The sequence below is a fragment of the Muntiacus reevesi genome, chromosome X (genome assembly GCF_963930625.1).
Source record: "Muntiacus reevesi chromosome X, mMunRee1.1, whole genome shotgun sequence".
NCBI lineage: Eukaryota > Metazoa > Chordata > Mammalia > Artiodactyla > Cervidae > Muntiacus > Muntiacus reevesi.
Genome location: NC_089271.1, coordinates 121,654,837 through 121,671,386, shown reverse-complemented (window position 1 = coordinate 121,671,386; position 16,550 = coordinate 121,654,837). Strand labels below are relative to the sequence as shown.

General features: G+C 48.8%; 1 pseudogene; it reads right to left on the bottom strand.

The window, feature by feature from the left end:
- Positions 1-15,124: 15,124 nt before the first annotated feature.
- On the bottom strand, positions 15,125-15,792 carry LOC136153598 (small ribosomal subunit protein eS7-like; annotated as a pseudogene).
- Positions 15,793-16,550: the final 758 nt, after the last annotated feature.

Genomic DNA, 16,550 nt, shown 5'->3' with positions numbered 1-16,550 from the left:
AAGACTTTTGGGAAAACAGTTCATGATTTTCTTCTCTTCCAGAAGCACCCCCGCTAACTTGGATGACATGTCCATACGAACATGCCTTTCAATGCCTCAGTCTCTGCGTTCCTTAACTTCCTCACCTTTATCTCTTCTGCACTCCTCCTCAAGCTACACTTACACAGCCACACTTAAGCCCTGCCATTGCTCTCAACTGTGCCACTTTAATAAAAATCACTCTCCCAAGATGTGATACGTATATATGATGGAATATTACCCTGCCATAAAAAGAATGAAATAATGCCATTTGCAGCGACATGAATGGACCTAGATATTGTCATACTGTGTGAAGTCATACAGACAATAACAAATATATGATATTGCTTATACGTGGAATGTAAAAGCAATGGTAAAAATGAATCTATTTATAAAACGTAAACAGACTCACAGAAAAAAAAAACATAGATGTAGAAACATAGACACAGGAAACAAACTTATGGTTACCAAAGGGGAAAGAGGTGGGGGAAGGATAAATTAGGAGTTTAGGATTAGCAGATACACATTTACCGGGTGGCTCAGATGGTAAAGAATCTGCCTGCAATGCAGGAGACTTGGGTTCAATCCCTGGGTCAGGAAGATCCCCTGGAGAAGGGAATGGCAACCCACTCCAGTATTCTTGCCTGGGAAATCCCATGGACAGAGGAACCTGGAGGGCTACGGTCCATGGGGTTGCAAACAGTTGGGCATGACTGGGTGACTAAGACTTTCATAGAAAAAATAGGTAACTAATAAAGACCTACTGTATAGCACAGGGAACTCTACTCAATACTGTGTAATGACCTAAATGGGAAAAGAATCTAAAAAAGAGGGGATGTATGTAAATGTATAACTGAGTCACCTTTCTGTACAGCAGAAACTAACACAACATTGTAAATCAACTATACGTCAATATTTAAAAAAATAAATAAATAAAATTCACTTTCAAGTCTCAGCTCTCTGCTACCTCCACATCTTCCAGTTTGCTTGTTTATTACCAGAGCTGTTCTTCCACCTCTTTAGGTGTCCAATCCATTGATGCTTCTATTTCCCCTACTTATCAGCCCTCTGCTTTCTTCACTTCTTCATTATCCAGCCTGGAGTCTATGGTCTGTCACTTTATTACCATGGTGACTGAGCTTTCTCCAAAGATTAGTGTTGGGAACCAGTTACTGGGTACATGGGGTCAAGGCTGAGCTCTTCGGTGAGTATTCAGAGGGCAGGCTTCTGTGCTGCAGATTAAAACGCAGACCTGTGTGCCCTGCGTACCAGAAATGGTGACCCAGGTAGAGGAGTTGCCATTTTGTTTTGAAAATGGACATGCTCTCCTTTCATTCTTGCCTGGACAGAAGGCCACCACCTACCTCAAGCTGCTAAAATGCTTGAGGGCAAAACCAAAATGTTCCTCAGAGAAGCAGCTGAGGATCAGCTCAAGTGTTTGAGCAAGTATTCAGTGGGGTTCCCGAACATTGGGTCTTAAGGGCATGAGTGCGTGCTCAGTCGTGTCCAACTCTTTGCCACTCCATGGACTGCAGTTCACCCCGAAAGATGGGCACCAGGCTCCTCTGTCCATGAGATTCTCCAGGCAAGAATACTGGAGTGAGTGGGTTGCCACTTCTTTCTCCAGGGGTTCTTCCTGACCCAGGGATTGTACCTGCATCTCCTGCATTGACAGGCGGATTCTTTACCACTGAGCCACCTGGGAAGCCCCTTGAGGGCATGAAAACATGTTATTAACCCATATGGTTGGAAGATCTGCTGTTTGAATAGCATGGCCTTGGGCCAGCATTCTAGCCAGAGAGAATGGCAGCAGCGAAGGTAAGAAGGTAAGATGTGTGAAGCTCCCTCAGGGAACAGTGAGCAATCTAGTTTGGGTGGTACAGTGTGTTCAGGAAGGAGTTTGAGACCCAATGCCTGCCCTGATCAAACTCCCAGGAAGGAGTTTGAGGCCCTAAACCTACCAGTCATTTGACAAATCAGTTCACAGACACATCATAATGACAGAAGCTGAGACAGTTGGGGAGGGGGGTTCCCCCATCCAGGAATGGAAAGAGTCTGCCCCAATCCACATGTGAGTGTGTAGGTTCCCATTGGAAGATGTCACCAGAGAGCTGGGGCCGATCGCAACCACACTGCTCATGCTCTAACCTGGAGCTCTTGGCGTTTTTTTGTGCCACAGACCCCTTCACAGTCTGGTGAAGCCTGGGCCCTCCCCCCTTCTCAGAATAATGTTTTTAAATACATAAAAAAAATACAGAGGATTATAGTGGAAACCCATTATACGGCTGAAATACAGCCAACATATTTTTAAAATTTGTGATATATGTGCCTCATTTTCAGCAGGATAAATAACAAGATCCAGCAGTGAGCCTTACAATTATCATAATTTCACAGTAGTGATGAGCATATTGATATTTTAAGATTCACTCACTATGATATGAAAATATATGTAATTCCTGTCAGTGGCCGAGTCACAGGCCCTCTGAGATCATGGTGGGTTTTTGCCTGCATTCATGATTGAAGGCAGTGCTAAAATGGAGTTAAGAGAGAGCAGAAATAAAGATGCAGCTTTCCCCATCCAAGTTCATGAGCCCTCTGAATTCTAGTGACAGACCCCTTCCGAGACCAGGGGCCCAGGTAGAGGAGCCATGCAGCATCCCTGGTGCTCCTTTGTGGGACTTGCCCTTTGCTTGAAGTCCCCTGTTTCCTTTTTGGGGGCAGGAATGAGGCTGGAGATCAGGTTTTTAGAAACTGCCTGTGGTCCTGCCTTCCCTCTTCTGCAATCTTAGAGCATGTGTCTTTGTATTTTCTCTTGTGGCAGGTAGAGAGGATTTTCTACCTCAAGTAGAGTTCTTTCAACTCATGCCAACTGAGTGCAGGGCTCTGTGCTAAGCCACAGACACAGGAAGGGGGACCACAAGTAGTCATTTGTAATAATAATAACTGCCACTTACCACACACTTTTTATATGCTGGGCACTATGCCAGCCCTTCATTGATTCATTCAATCCAGACTTACTGGCTGCCTACTGTATGCTAAGGGCTGTGGGGATGCAGTGAATAAGACAGCTAAACTCCCTGCTCTCATGAAGCTTACATTCTAACAGGGAGGACAAATGGTTACATGAAGGAAAGAAGTGATAGCTCAGTTGGTAAAGAATTCACCTGCAGTGCAGGAGACCCTGGTTTGATTCCTGGGTCGGGAAGATCCCCTGAAGAAGGGATAGACTACCCACTCCAGTATTCTTGGGCTTCCCTTGTGGCTCAGCTGGTAAAGAATCTGCCTGCAGGAGACTTGGGTTCCGTCCCTGGGTCAGGAAGATCCCCTGGAGAAGGGAAAGGCTACCCACTCCAGTATTCTTGCCGGGAGAATTCTATGGACTGTATAGTCAATGGAATCGCAAAGAGTCGGACACGACTGAGCGACTTTCACTTTCACTTCATGCCAGCCTGTGGGAAGTGAGAGAAGGCAGAGAGGGCACAGTGTCAAACGGGGTTATCCTGGGTGGTCTCACCGAGGAGGTGAACCTTTGAAACTAGACCTGGAGGAAGTGAGGGCTGAGTCTCTGCAGGTATTTGGAGGAAGAGCTTTCTGGGCAGAGAGAACATCAAGCTGAAGCCTCTGCAGCTGGGAAGCGGAGGAGGCCGGCAGGGATGGAGGAGAGGCATGAGAGGAAGTAGTAGGAGATGAGGGCAAAGGGGAAGTGGAGCAGGGAGGGGGTGGTGTCAGGCAGCGCAGGCACGTGGAGGCCATTGCAGTGACCTTGGCTTTTACCCAGAGCGAGCTGGGACGCCATTGGAGGGTTCGAGCAGAATCCCCCACACCCCCAACAACACTATTAGGTGACAATACCATTATTCCCGTTGTCAATTGGGGGAGCTTTGGCTCAGAGAACCTCAGTGCCTTTGGCTAGTGACTGGCAGAGTGGAAACTTAGAAGCCTCAGGCCTCCCTGCCCCCTATCCCGGGCTCACAGAAGTTTCTTTAGTCCCTTCTGCTGCTTCCTGGCTGCTGTTCCTCTGTCATTTCCCAGGGATTTTCCACCACTCTGGGTGCCCCCCACCTTGCTCTACCCCCCAACTTCTGCCACCATATTTAATGAGCACCTGCTGTGTGCTGCATACTCTTTCAGATGCTCAGGGCCAACCTTGCTCTCATGGAGCTTTTATTCTAGTGGATGAGGGAGATAGGCAAGGAGAAAAAAAAATTTTTTTAAGAAAATATTCTTTAGTAATAAGAGCCATGCAGAGAGAAGAGAGTGACTACTTTTTAGAAACTGGGTAGGGAAGGCCTCTCTGAAGAGGTGACGTTTAAATTGAGACCTAGGGACTTCCCTGGTGGTCCAGTGGCTAAGACTCTCATTGCAGGGGCTACGGGTTTGATCCCTGGTCAGTGAACTAACATCCCACATGCCTCATGGTGTGACCAAAAAAAATAATAATTTGAGATCTGATGGGAGAACAGTCTAGGCAGAGAGGGGTATGAGAGCAAAGGCAAAGGGAGGAAGGAGCTCAGCTTGTTAGAGGAGGGAGAGGGCAGGGAACCAGGGTGGCAACAGAGGGCTCAGTTCAGGCAGTGCCATGTAGGTCAGAGCACGTGGCAATCTGCAGGGGAATGAAATGATGTGATTGATGTATTTAGGTTCATGCTGACTTCCCTCTGGATACGGATTGATGAGGGGAGAAGGGAGGGAGAAACATGAAAAGATATAGGATATGTTTGAGATCAAGTCAACCAGACACTAGATTAAATGTCCGGGGTCAAGGAAAGAAAGCATTCAAAGTTGGCTTCTTGGACTTCCCTGGTGGTACACAGTGGTTAAGACTCCGAGTTTCCAATGCAGGGGTCATGGGTTTGATCCCTGGTCAGGGAACCAGGATCCTATGTGCCGTGCAGCATAGCCAAAAAAGGAGGAAAAAAAATAATAGTGTCTCAATTTTCAAGCCCTGGATTGAGCGACTGCCTGGATGATGATGCCATTTGCAGAACTAAGGAAGGCTTTGCACAAGCGACATTGGAGGAAGGGTCAAGAGTCCTATTTTGAACACATTAGTCTCAGAGTGATGTCACGTGGCCAGTTGGGTTCATAAGTCCACAGTTCTAGAGAGCAGTCTAAGCTAGAGAGATAGAGTCAGACATATAGAACTGTTGCCCCTGTGTATATCCACTGATGCCAAGCACAGTGCTTGGCATGTGTCAGTCTATGAAAGGCTGATTGGTTGGATAAATGAATGAATAAAAAGCTGCAGAGTCAGACTTTGGTTCAAATTTAAATCCTGGTTCTGCTACATCCTAACTTGACCTTGAACAAGTTACCAAACCTTACGGATCCTCGGTTTCCACACCTTGTAGAATGGAGACAGCAACAATATCTAATTCCACAGGGTTGTTGTGAAGATTATAAAAATCAGTCCTGTAAAGTGCACAATCCTTGGTGCATGGTAAGTGCTCAGTACACTGGTGGCTATTATAATGTTCAAAGCATGAGGAAGGCCCCAAGGGGGCCAGCCTCGAAGGGATACTTCACAGGGCAGCCCCAAAAGGTGGGACCATGTAGCCAGCCTGTCACATGACAAGCAGCAAGTCCTGGTTAGTTTCACCCTCTGGAGCCAAACTCTGAGTTCATAATCCTGGCTGAGGCACTTACTAGCTTACTTAACCTCTGTGTGCCTCAGGGTGTTTTAAAAGTATTATTATTTAATCTCTAAAATAGAGATAATAATAGACCTATCTCATAAGACTGTTGTGAAGGATTAAATGAGATGATCCATGGAAAAGGCTGAGAACAGAGTCTGGCTAAGACCCTGTTCTAAGGGCTAAGTACGTGTTAGGAGCTATTATCACCGCGCTGTAGGATGGAGGGAGGGAGCTGCGAATAGGCTCCAGCTGTGTCCTTGACCTCCCTCCAGAGAAGACAGTGCTCAGCCACCCACTCCGCAGCTGCCGGCAGTACAGCACAGTTCTCCCAACACCCTTCCTCCGACCCCTCCCCAGCCGCGCTCTTCCAGTTTGTGCAACTCCCCGAATAGCTTGCGAGCCTTCTGCAGCACGCTGGTGTAGAAAGGGTCGGCTCCTCACCACAGGGTGGCGGACACATGGGCCACCCCCCTTCACTCTGGGGGAGGCATTAGCCACAGGCTACAGGAAAAGGGAGTCCAGGTCCCTATGCTGCCTGGAGTTGTCTAGTAGCAGAGAGAAATAACCAACTGAGAGAGTCCCAGCAGCCCCCGGGCTTCTTTTCCATTCCAATGCTCCCTTTGTTGCTAAGAAGCAAAACTTCCCCATCCCCACTGGCACCAGCCTGCCCATTGTTCTCCTAAGAGACCATCCCAAGCCAAGAGCCAGGGCTACCTCCGCCTTACAGAAGTGGCAGCCTGGAGAGGCTGTTGCAGTGGGGGTGTCATATAACCCGACTCCCCACAGCTCAAGACTCTAGAACAGGGCCCCAGGGCAAGTGTTGTTGGGCAGACCCCAAACGGGCCCCCCAAAAGTCACTGAAAACATTTGGCCTGGTCCTTCCCCTGCACTGGGCTACCTGTGGTGACGACTGCTCAGGGCCCTGACATCCGAGCAATAGGCACAAGGCTAGAGTCTAATCTCAGCTCCATTTGAGCAAAGTGAGCCTTGCGGGTTTCTCCCAGAGGTGGGAAAACATAAAATATCCCACCTGGAAGAGACAGAGAGATTTCATGAACAGATGGTCCTTCAGGTAGATGGAGATGGATGGGTCTGAGGGGAAATGGTGTGGGGTACTCCTTTCCCCAAATGAGAGGGGGCCTCTTTGGTACTCTTGCAGATTCTGACTCTGAATCTGGTCATGAGACCACCTTTGATTTCCCTCTTCCTCTGGTTGGTTATCTGCCTGGGAGTTTCTCATCACCTCAATGCTCACCTTCCTCTCACCTGAGAAAGAAGAATGTCTTCATCCACACGTTCTTGTCTCTAGAACCCTCTCTCAGCATGTCTTCAGTGACTCTCCATTGCTAAAGGATCAACTTCCAACTTCTCTGAAGCTTATCACCACAAAGAAATTTTAGAACTAGAAAAAATTTTGTCTTTCTCCAGATCCTCAGAAGGGAATGGCAATCCACTGCAATATTCTTGCCTGGAGAATCCCATGGACAGAGAAGCCTGGAGGGCTATAATCCATGGGGTCGCAAAGAGTCAGACAAGACTGAGTGACTAACACGCACACAACTTATAAGTATTGACCTGGCTCTGCCTTCTGGAGTCACCCAGAACTTGACCCTGGGTAAGAGCTAGCCCATTGCACACCAGAAGTCAGCTCCTCTGTGCCCTCTGCATAGAGAGGCAGTATGGGGCAGGGACTAAGATCACAGGATCTTCAATATCAGCCTGGAATCTGACTCTGGACTCTGCTACTTCCCAACTGTGTGACCTTATGCAAGTCACCTCTGTGAGCTTCTGTATTCTGTCCATAAAAAGGGCCTAATAGGGAACTTTCCTGTTGGTCCAGTGGTTAAGACTCCTTGTTTCCAATGCCTGACTGGGGAACTAAGGTCCCATATGCTGTGTGGTTCCCTCATTTAAGTGGGGGAGGGGTGTAATAATAGTACCAACTTCACAGGAGGAGTCATGGGGAATAAATGAGGTGATGTATGTAAATCAGAATGTGTGGTCGGCTGAAAAATGGCCTCCTGAAGACATCTACACCTTCATCCCCAGAATGAAGGATCTGCCATCCCAGATATGGCAAGGAGGAATTATGGTTGCTAATCAGCTGACTCTAAAACAGAGAGATCAGGGAATTATCTCAGGTTATGTGGATGGGTTCATTATAATGAGAGTCCTTAGATGTGAAAGAGGGAGGCAGATTCCCAACCAATGGGACGTGAAAAAGTCTTGATTGGCCATTGCTGGCTGGGAAGACAGAAAGGCGTCATGAGCCAGGGATTGTGGCCAGCCTGTCGAAGCCTGAAGAGGTGGAGGAAATGGATTCTCCTTGGAACCTCTAGAAGAACACAGCCCTGCTGACACCTTGATTTTAGCCCAGTGAGACCCATTTCAGACTTCTGACCTCCAGAACTGTAAGAGGAGACATTTGTGTTATTTTAAGCCACTAACTTTGTGATTATTTGTTACAGTAGTGATAGGAGACTAACCCAGACTGACTCCAGTCCTTCCCCGACCGGTCTCCACTCTTGCCTCTCCCCAGTCCATTCCTCACAACATGGCCTAAACAGTGTTTCCAAGACCCTCACCTAACCAAGCCACATCCCTCAATACAACTCTTCTCTCTGTTCTTCATATGTGCCCCAGGGCCTTTGAACCTGCTGTGTTTTGTTTCAAAGTTACCATGTTCCCCTGGGTAACACTTAGTCTGCGATCATGAACAGGCTCAAAGATGAAAACCTGAATCCCCAGTCTGTGTCAGGTTCTCTGGGATAGTGCTCTCAGAGCACCCCCCCTACTCCTCTGTAGCATGTATACACTTCTAAATAAATACATGTATTTATCAGCTTCCAGGTTTCTTGGCCAGCAGGCTGTAAGCGTACCCTGGGGTCAAGACAGTGTCTGTCTCACTCACCTAGCCCAGTTTCTGGCACATAGGGAGTATTCAATAAATGGCAGCTCTTATCACTGTTTTGTTTTTGAATCTTCACCATTCTGGCTGCCCCACAAACACTGTAATTTGCAGTCCTTTTTAAAAGTGGTGCCCCTGCCTTGACCTGGTCCTCCAGGGATAGCAAGAGCAACACAGAGTGGAATCAGAAGGTGCTGCCCCCACCTGTTGGGGGCAGGCATCCCACTTCCATTGATGCAGCTGAGGGCTATGGTCCCACTCCACTAACTGCATCAGCCTCTCAGCTCCAGCTGAGCTTGAGGTCACATAAACCACCCACACTCCTGCTCTAGTTTTTGTTTCCATCAGAACATAACATCTGTCAAGCTAGCTCTCCCTATCCTATTTCTGTATGGTTGTTCTTTGTCACCTAAGCGTTGAGCTTTCCTGTCATCTTGGTGGGGTTTCATCATCTAGTGTTGGGGCCCTTGTTCCAACCTGCCTAAATCTTTCCGAGTCCTGGTTCAGCCATCACTCCCAACTTCATGTCATTTGCACCCTTGAGTCATATGTCCCTGTGGCTGCCTCCAAGTCCTGGGCGACCACATGGAGCAGGCCTGGTCTAAGAACCTGGCCCTGGAAATGGTCCTGGAGTCCTCCTGGCCCTGGCACCCACCACAGCACATTGACTCAGCAACATAAACTGGGCCTTGGTCAAGTCCTGACTTTACCACTTCTGTGACTGTGAAATTGGAAAGAATAGTCTATTAGTTTCCAGGGGCTGCTGTAATGTAGTACCACCGAAGTGGTGGCTTCACACAACAGAAACGTCTTACAGCTCTCAAGGCTAGAAGGCTAGTTGTCCTCTGGGCCGAAGATTCTAGTGCATATCCTTCCTTGCCTCTTCCAGATCCCAGTGGCTCCTGGTGTTCTTGGCTTATGGCAGCGTAACCGTAACTATAGTCTCTGCAATATTCCCTTCTGTGTGTGTCTCTGCATCCTTTCTTCTTCTCATATAGACACTAGTCATCAAATTTAGGGTCCACCCCACTCTAGTGTGAGCTCATCTTAACTAATAACATCTGCAAATACCCCAAGTTCAAATAAGATCACGTTCTTAATTTTTATTTATTTATTTTAATGTTTTGGCTGTGCCAGGTCTTCTTTGCTTGGCAAGTTTTTCTCTAGTGAGTGGGGGCTACTCTCTAGTTGTGGTGCGCAGGCTTCTCCCTGTGGTGGTCTCTCTTGTTGCAGAGCGCGGGCTCTAGAGCACAGGCTCAGTAGTTGTGGCCCACGGGCCAAGCTGCTCCGGTGCGTGTGGAATTTTCCTGGACCAGGGAACGAACCTGTGTCTCCTGCATTGGCAGGCAGGTTCTTTACCACTGAGCTACGTGGGAGGCTCCAAATAAGATCACATTCTAAAGTTCTGGTGAACATGAATTTGGGGGGACGCTACATACTACAAATGGTAACGCTGTGTCACAGGATCTTCACGTGAATGGAGAAAGATGCAGTACACGGCTTCTCCAACTGTAAGGGGCACACAAACCACCTAGGGATCTCGTTCAAAATGCAGGTTCGGATTCAGCCAGCCTGGGGTGGGTCTGCATTTCTCTCGAGCTCCCAGGTGATGCCCCGGCTGCTCCTCTGCACTTTGGATAACAAGGACGGAGGTGAAAGAAAGTGCTTGGAAAACAAATGTCCGGTAGGCTGATTTTATTTCTTTTGTAATGAACTTTTCTCACGCTCCTGTCTCCCCACCCACCTGGCTCACTCAAGAACTGCAGAAGACAGAAAAAGTTTTAGTTTGGATTCCCCCCCAAAGCAGACCCAGAGACAAGGAGTGGGGCTGAGGGAGTTGACTGGGGAGGTGGTCACAGGAAGTATATATTTGGAAACAGAGAAAGTAAGAAAGGGAGAGAAGCCACGAAGGGGGGCATTAAATAGCCAGTGGCCCCAGGCACAACCAGCTGGGGACTGACTGACAGAGTGTGGGGACCCTCCTGAGAAGTGCTCCACTGGATAGCTGGGATGGGAGGAGGGCAGAGGATTTTCCCACCAATTCCCATCCCCCGTCAGTTGATGCTGGCCCTGGGGTTGGGGAGAGGGGCGTGCCCTGGGTCAGTCTGGGCAAGCTCCAGGGTGCTGGAGAAAGCCCTCCCTCCATCAGAGAAACTGAAGGCACTGCAAGTAGCAAGGCAGGCTCACTGGAAGGAGCCTTCTGATACTGCTGTAGGTGATCTCAGCAAGCCTGGGATGGGGGAGGGCCTCATGGACTCCAGAGGCTTTCCAGGTTTGAATGTCATCTGTGTCTCTACCATTCTATTTTAAGTGCATGAGCTCCGAAAGCAAGCTCTCACTAATACTTATGTTTATATGGTTGCATCCAGTGCCAGTGGACACCCTGCCCATAGAGGTGTCACAGAAGAATCTGGCCCTTGCTGCTCCCCCCACCCCCATCTTGCCTCAGAATGGATAAAATCATTTCCCCTGTGGGTGCATGGTGGGAAGAACTGCCCTTAGGGTAATGCATTTATGCTTCAGGGTCACCTTAGGAGGGAGCTACTTCCTTCTCTCACAGTCCCTACCTTTGCCCAGTTCAGGTGCTCCATGCCCTTGGCGGTCAGCATCATGTTTCACCCAGATCACAACCCTACAAGGCAGTTGCTTTGATTGTCCCCATTTTATAGCCAAGGAAACTGAGGACCAGAAAAGCTAGCTCACGTGCCTGACATCACTAAGTAAGAGGCAGAAGTGGTTCCAAAGGCAGCCTATCTGATTCCCTGTACTCTCTGGGTAGAGTCCATTGGAGAAATTAGGTTGTAGGCCCCAGTGACATTTACATACAAATCTAAACACACTTCGATAACCATCTATTGGACAAGAACAGTAAGGCCCATTTTCATTTGTATTCAGTTTCTAGTCATAATATCACACAGTGGGTCCATTAGGGTTTTTGTCACTTTTTTTTTTGTCACTTTGAAAAGGAAGTTACTGCAAGTAAAATACAAGTATTCCTTTTGATAAAATTAATTCCTGTATATTGGAATTCACTGGGATGGACAGATTCGTTAGGGTGGATGGATTTTTTGTTCGATAACTGGTAAATGAATAGACTGAAACCCTAATAAGACAAAGATGCCATGGAAAAGTGAAATAAATTCAATGTCATCAGCTTAAAAAATTTCACCATCAGACTTCCTCAACTAGTGATTTTTTTCCCAGCACATCCAATGGTGGACTCAGCTCCCACATACATTTCAAGAACACACTCACAGGGACTTCCTTGGTGGTCCAGTGGTTAAGATTCCACCTGCCAATTCAGGGGACACAGGTTCGATCCCTGGTCAGGGAACTAGATCCCACATGCCCATGTACAGCTAAGCCCGTGCAACACAATTACTAAAGCCTGTGCATCCTAGAGCCCATGCTCCATGGCAAGAGAAGCCCCTGCTGGCCGCAACTAGAGAAAGCCCACTAACAGCAATGAAGATCCAGTGCAGCCAAAAATAAGTAAATAAATATATTTTTTAAAAAAAGAACACACTCACAAAATAAGAGAGGTACACCTTTCTGCTATGTTGGAGGCCATTTTCCCTCCCTGTCCTGACTGCAAACTCCCGAAAGGAGGGGACAGTGGAGGTTCTTGACTAAGGTGATTTCCTTGTACATGGCATGGACAGGGCCACAGGTGTGTACATGGAAAGGTCTGAAACTCTTAAGTTTGGGTTAGCCAGCCCTTGAAAGATGAGCCCACAAAGCTCTTGGGGAAGGAGGCAAGAGAGTGTGGCATAGGAAGTGTGTAGCTCACAGTAGAGAACACAGAAGAGGCCCAATCTCTCCCTTGAAGTTGCTGACAGTCTAGTTAAAGAGACAGGTGGAACACACTAGAAATAGCTCATGTGCAAGACAAGAGCTGAGGAGTCATGTGAGAGTAAGGGGCTCTTCCTGAGAGCACAGAAGGGGCTGCAGAAGGAAGAGATGGATGTGGACTGAGAGGAAACTAGACGGAATGAAAAGGGCACTGAGGTGAGAGTCAGGAGATCTGGGTTCTAGAGTCGCAGTTCAACCCTCTGTGTCACCCTATGCATCTACTTCTCCCTCACAGACCCATCCTTGACCAGCTTTCAGTCTAGCAGGGGATACAGGCTCAGGAGTTCTACAGATGCATGTGCTACCCCAGGTCATGGAGATGGATTCATTCATCTAGTGTCTTCTGAGCACCAGCCAAGTGCCAGGCACCGGGAGGCCAAAGTCAAGAGCTGTGCTGAAATAACCGCAGGTCCCCAAGCCCACCCAGCTGCTCTTGCTTGTGTACCTTTGCTCGTGTTGTTCATGCATCTCCAACATCTCCCTCTGCATTTATCCCCCAGCATTGCCGTCCTCATTTTGTCCATCTGGAAAAAGGATGGATCCTTCAGCCCCCTGACCAGGAATCACCTCCTTCATGAAGATTCCTATTTTATCAGTCCAGGCTGCTATAAGAGCATACCAGAGGCTATGTGACTTCAACAATTTTTTCCCTCATGGTCCTGGAGGCCAGAAGTTCGAGGTCACAGTGCCGTCATGGTCTAGTTCTTTGTGAAGGTCCTGTCCCTGATTTTCGGTTGTCTGTCTTCTCATTATATCCTCACACAACAGAGAACAGAGAGAGAAACAAGAAACAAGCTCCTTTCTTCTGTCTCCTATGAGGACACTAATCACGTTCATGTGGGATCCACCCTCATGACCTAATCACCTCCCAAAGTCCCACCTCCTCACAACATCACATTGGGGATTAGAGTTTCAACATATGAATTTCAGGGGGACACAAACATGCAGTCCATAGCACTCATCATGTTGCACATATCATCCCCCCCCCCACCCCTGGAATTGGGTGACATAGCAGCCTGGCACCACAGATGAACCAGAGGTGAAGCTGATCAGCCTTTGGTGGAGTGACCCTTGGACTCTACTATCTGTCTCCCTTATACTCAGCCCCTGCTGCTGGCAGAGGTAGGAGGTAGAGAGAAATAGTAATAGAAAAATCATAAACAGAATAGAAGCCATAGTCTACAAACTTATAGAGGCTGCAAAATAAATTTACTGTCCCAGAATACAGGGGCCCTTTTATTAGGGGAGAATCCAGGCTAACAAGGGTAACAGTGTGGACCCAGTCTTCCAGCAGCCAGGATGCTTTCCACTGTTTTCCAGCCACAAGTTTTACCCTGTGGGGCCTTGTAAATGGGCCCCGAGGGTCCTGGGGAGGGATCATGGCCCCTCAGTGCCCGCCCAACCATTTCCACTGCTGGAGCAGAGAGAGCTGGGCACACAGGGCAACAAGGTCACCAGGGTTCCATCCCACTTTCCTGTGCCATCTTAGAAATGAGGCACATGTGGCCCTTTCCAACCAGAGGAGCCATCAACACCACAGGTGAGCCATCTGTACTCCTTGAGGGTCCAGTTTGGGTCAGTTCAGGCAGGAGAAGGAGAAGGAGGGGCAGAGAAGAAAGTTCCCATGCAAGTCTGGCAGCAAACCCCTCCCCCAGTGAGATACCATGACACTGCAACCACAGGGCCTTGCCAGTGCAAGAATAGGGAGCAGGGTCCAGACCAGTTCCCCTCTGCACACCATCACTACATGATCTTCCCAATGCAGGAGGGTGCGGGTCTGCATTAAAGCCTGCGTAATGATGGCAGGGATGTGGGGGAGGAGGCAGACATCTGGGGCCAAACTTCTAAGGCAGCATCTCTACAGGTACTCTGGTTTGTTTATTAGTATGACTTTCCACACCCACTGTCACCTGGGGTTCAGGTCCCCAAAGTCAGCCTATGGGTTTAGCCTCAGCCTACGGTTGGCAGCCCAGCGCCGCTCAGCAGGCCTGGTGTGCCTGAACCCACATGTTTGGCTTTATTAATACCAAACTCTGACCAACTGGAGTGATCCACTCCAGGCTCAGTCTCCAGGAACACCTTCATTAAAAACTTTGTAAGATGCCAATAAACAAGATACTAATGAAATCCACAGAGAAGCTAACAACTGGACAGCTCAGAATCAGCCAAGACTGAGATTGAGTCTCTAGAGGAGGTTAGAAATATGGTGAGGAAATAACCAAGTGAAATTCAGCCTGGACGGGGGCCAGCTAACCTCATGCACAGGCTGCCAGATCCTCCCACAGTTATCAGGAGGCAGGAAGCCTGCAGAGAACAGCAGGGCTAAGAGAGGCAGAGGGGCAGGATAGGGCAGGGGCTTGGAGGCTGGTCCCATCCCAGTCGTTTTGGGGTGAGTCTGTAGAGATATCACATACCCTGGGGAGCAAGCTCCTGCCCACGTGGACCGGCTGGAATTCCCAGGAGGTCCAGGAGGACCAAAGGGCTCCAGGGGAGTCGAGCTGTAGGGACACTGGACAGAAGGGTGTTATGAATGAGTCAGGCTTGGGACAGTTCTGCATCAGAAGTATCACCTGTCCCATGGACACCCACAGCAAGCCTAGACCCCAAGAGAAACTTCAGTCAGCAGGTGGCAGTAATAAAGTCTCTGGAGTCAGACAGACCCGGGTCCCACTCCTAGCTCCGTTCTGAACTCGTAAACTAGTTACCTAACTTTTTTTTTTTTTTTTACTGTGAATAATATTTTATTTAGTCATTTGTTTACAACTGAAACTCTGGGAATTCAAAATTAACGTCCTTGCCCGTGAGCTTCTTATAGACACCAGAAAATGTTTCAACCTTGTGTTCCACGTTGTTCTGCTGAGCATTGTCCAAATGGACCTTTATGAGTCGGCTGCCGTCCAGCTTCACGAGGATAAGTCCTCCAAGATGGCTTCGTGCACGGCGGTCAGAGTGCGGCTCCTGGGACGTTTCTGCTTATTTTTCGTACGGCTTTTTCGTGTTGGCTTAGGCAGAACTCTCCTCTGGGCAATGAAGACGACGTGCTTCCCGCTGAACTTCTCCAGCTCGCGCACCAGGCGCACCTGGATTTTCTGGAAAGACTTCAGCTGCGGGACGGGGACGAAGATGATGATAGCTTTCCGGCCACCGCCAACTTCGATCTCCTTGGCGGCCGTGATGTTCAGCTCCCTCAGCTGCACCTTGAGGTCCGAGTTCATCTCCAGCTCCAGCAGGGCCTGGGAGATGCCCGACTCGAACTCGTCCAGCTTCTCGCCGTTGGGCTTGACGATCTTGGCGCTGGAGCTGAACATGGCCGGGACCTTGCAGAGGCGGCCAAAGGTTCTTGCCGCTGCCGACTCGAACAGGCCTAGGAAGAGCCAGTTACCTAACATTCTTCAGCCTCAGTTTCCTCATCTGTGAAATGGGATGATACCGGACTTTCCTTGTAGAGTATCCTGCGGACAAAATAAGATAATGTTTGTGAAGGAATAAGCACAATTCTTATCACACGGTGTCAGCCAAGAAGAAGAGGAGGAGGAAAACAAAGACTGTCTGCTGGAGCCCTCACCAAGCTGTCCCTACGTAGGGCCTCCCCTCAGAACCTGCCCCCTCCAGGCAAATCCATTCCCTCCTCCAAACATTGCTCTCTGCCAAGCGTCAGCTCCTGAAAGAACTGTCACTGCCACATTCACAGTCAATCGTGGCTGAGTCTTTGTTGTTGTTGTTGTTCAGTTGCTCAGTCGTGTCTGACTCTTTGTGACTCCATGACTCCTTCCCAAAGGAAGGCTGCTGCTACTTCTGTCCTTGTTCTGCGCCCTCTGTTCTCAGGTAGATCTGGAAACCCAATCCTTCTTCCCTAGGCCTTCAAGGAAGCCATGACCGGTTCCTCAGGGAATTACAGATGAACAGCTCTCTGCATGCTCTTGGCCCACCTGTGTTGCTTGTGGTGGGAAAAGGGTAAAGGAGTGGGCCAGTGGGCAGTGGGCAGCTGACCAGAGCTAATGGAAGATCCAACCAGGATCCTGAGAGAAAATATTTCCTCTGGAAGGATGGCCATGACCCCAGTCCAACTGGTGGTTTCTCCTGGCCCAGGCACCAGTCTGCTTTGGTGGTAGGCCCCCAGGATCTGGTCTAATGCC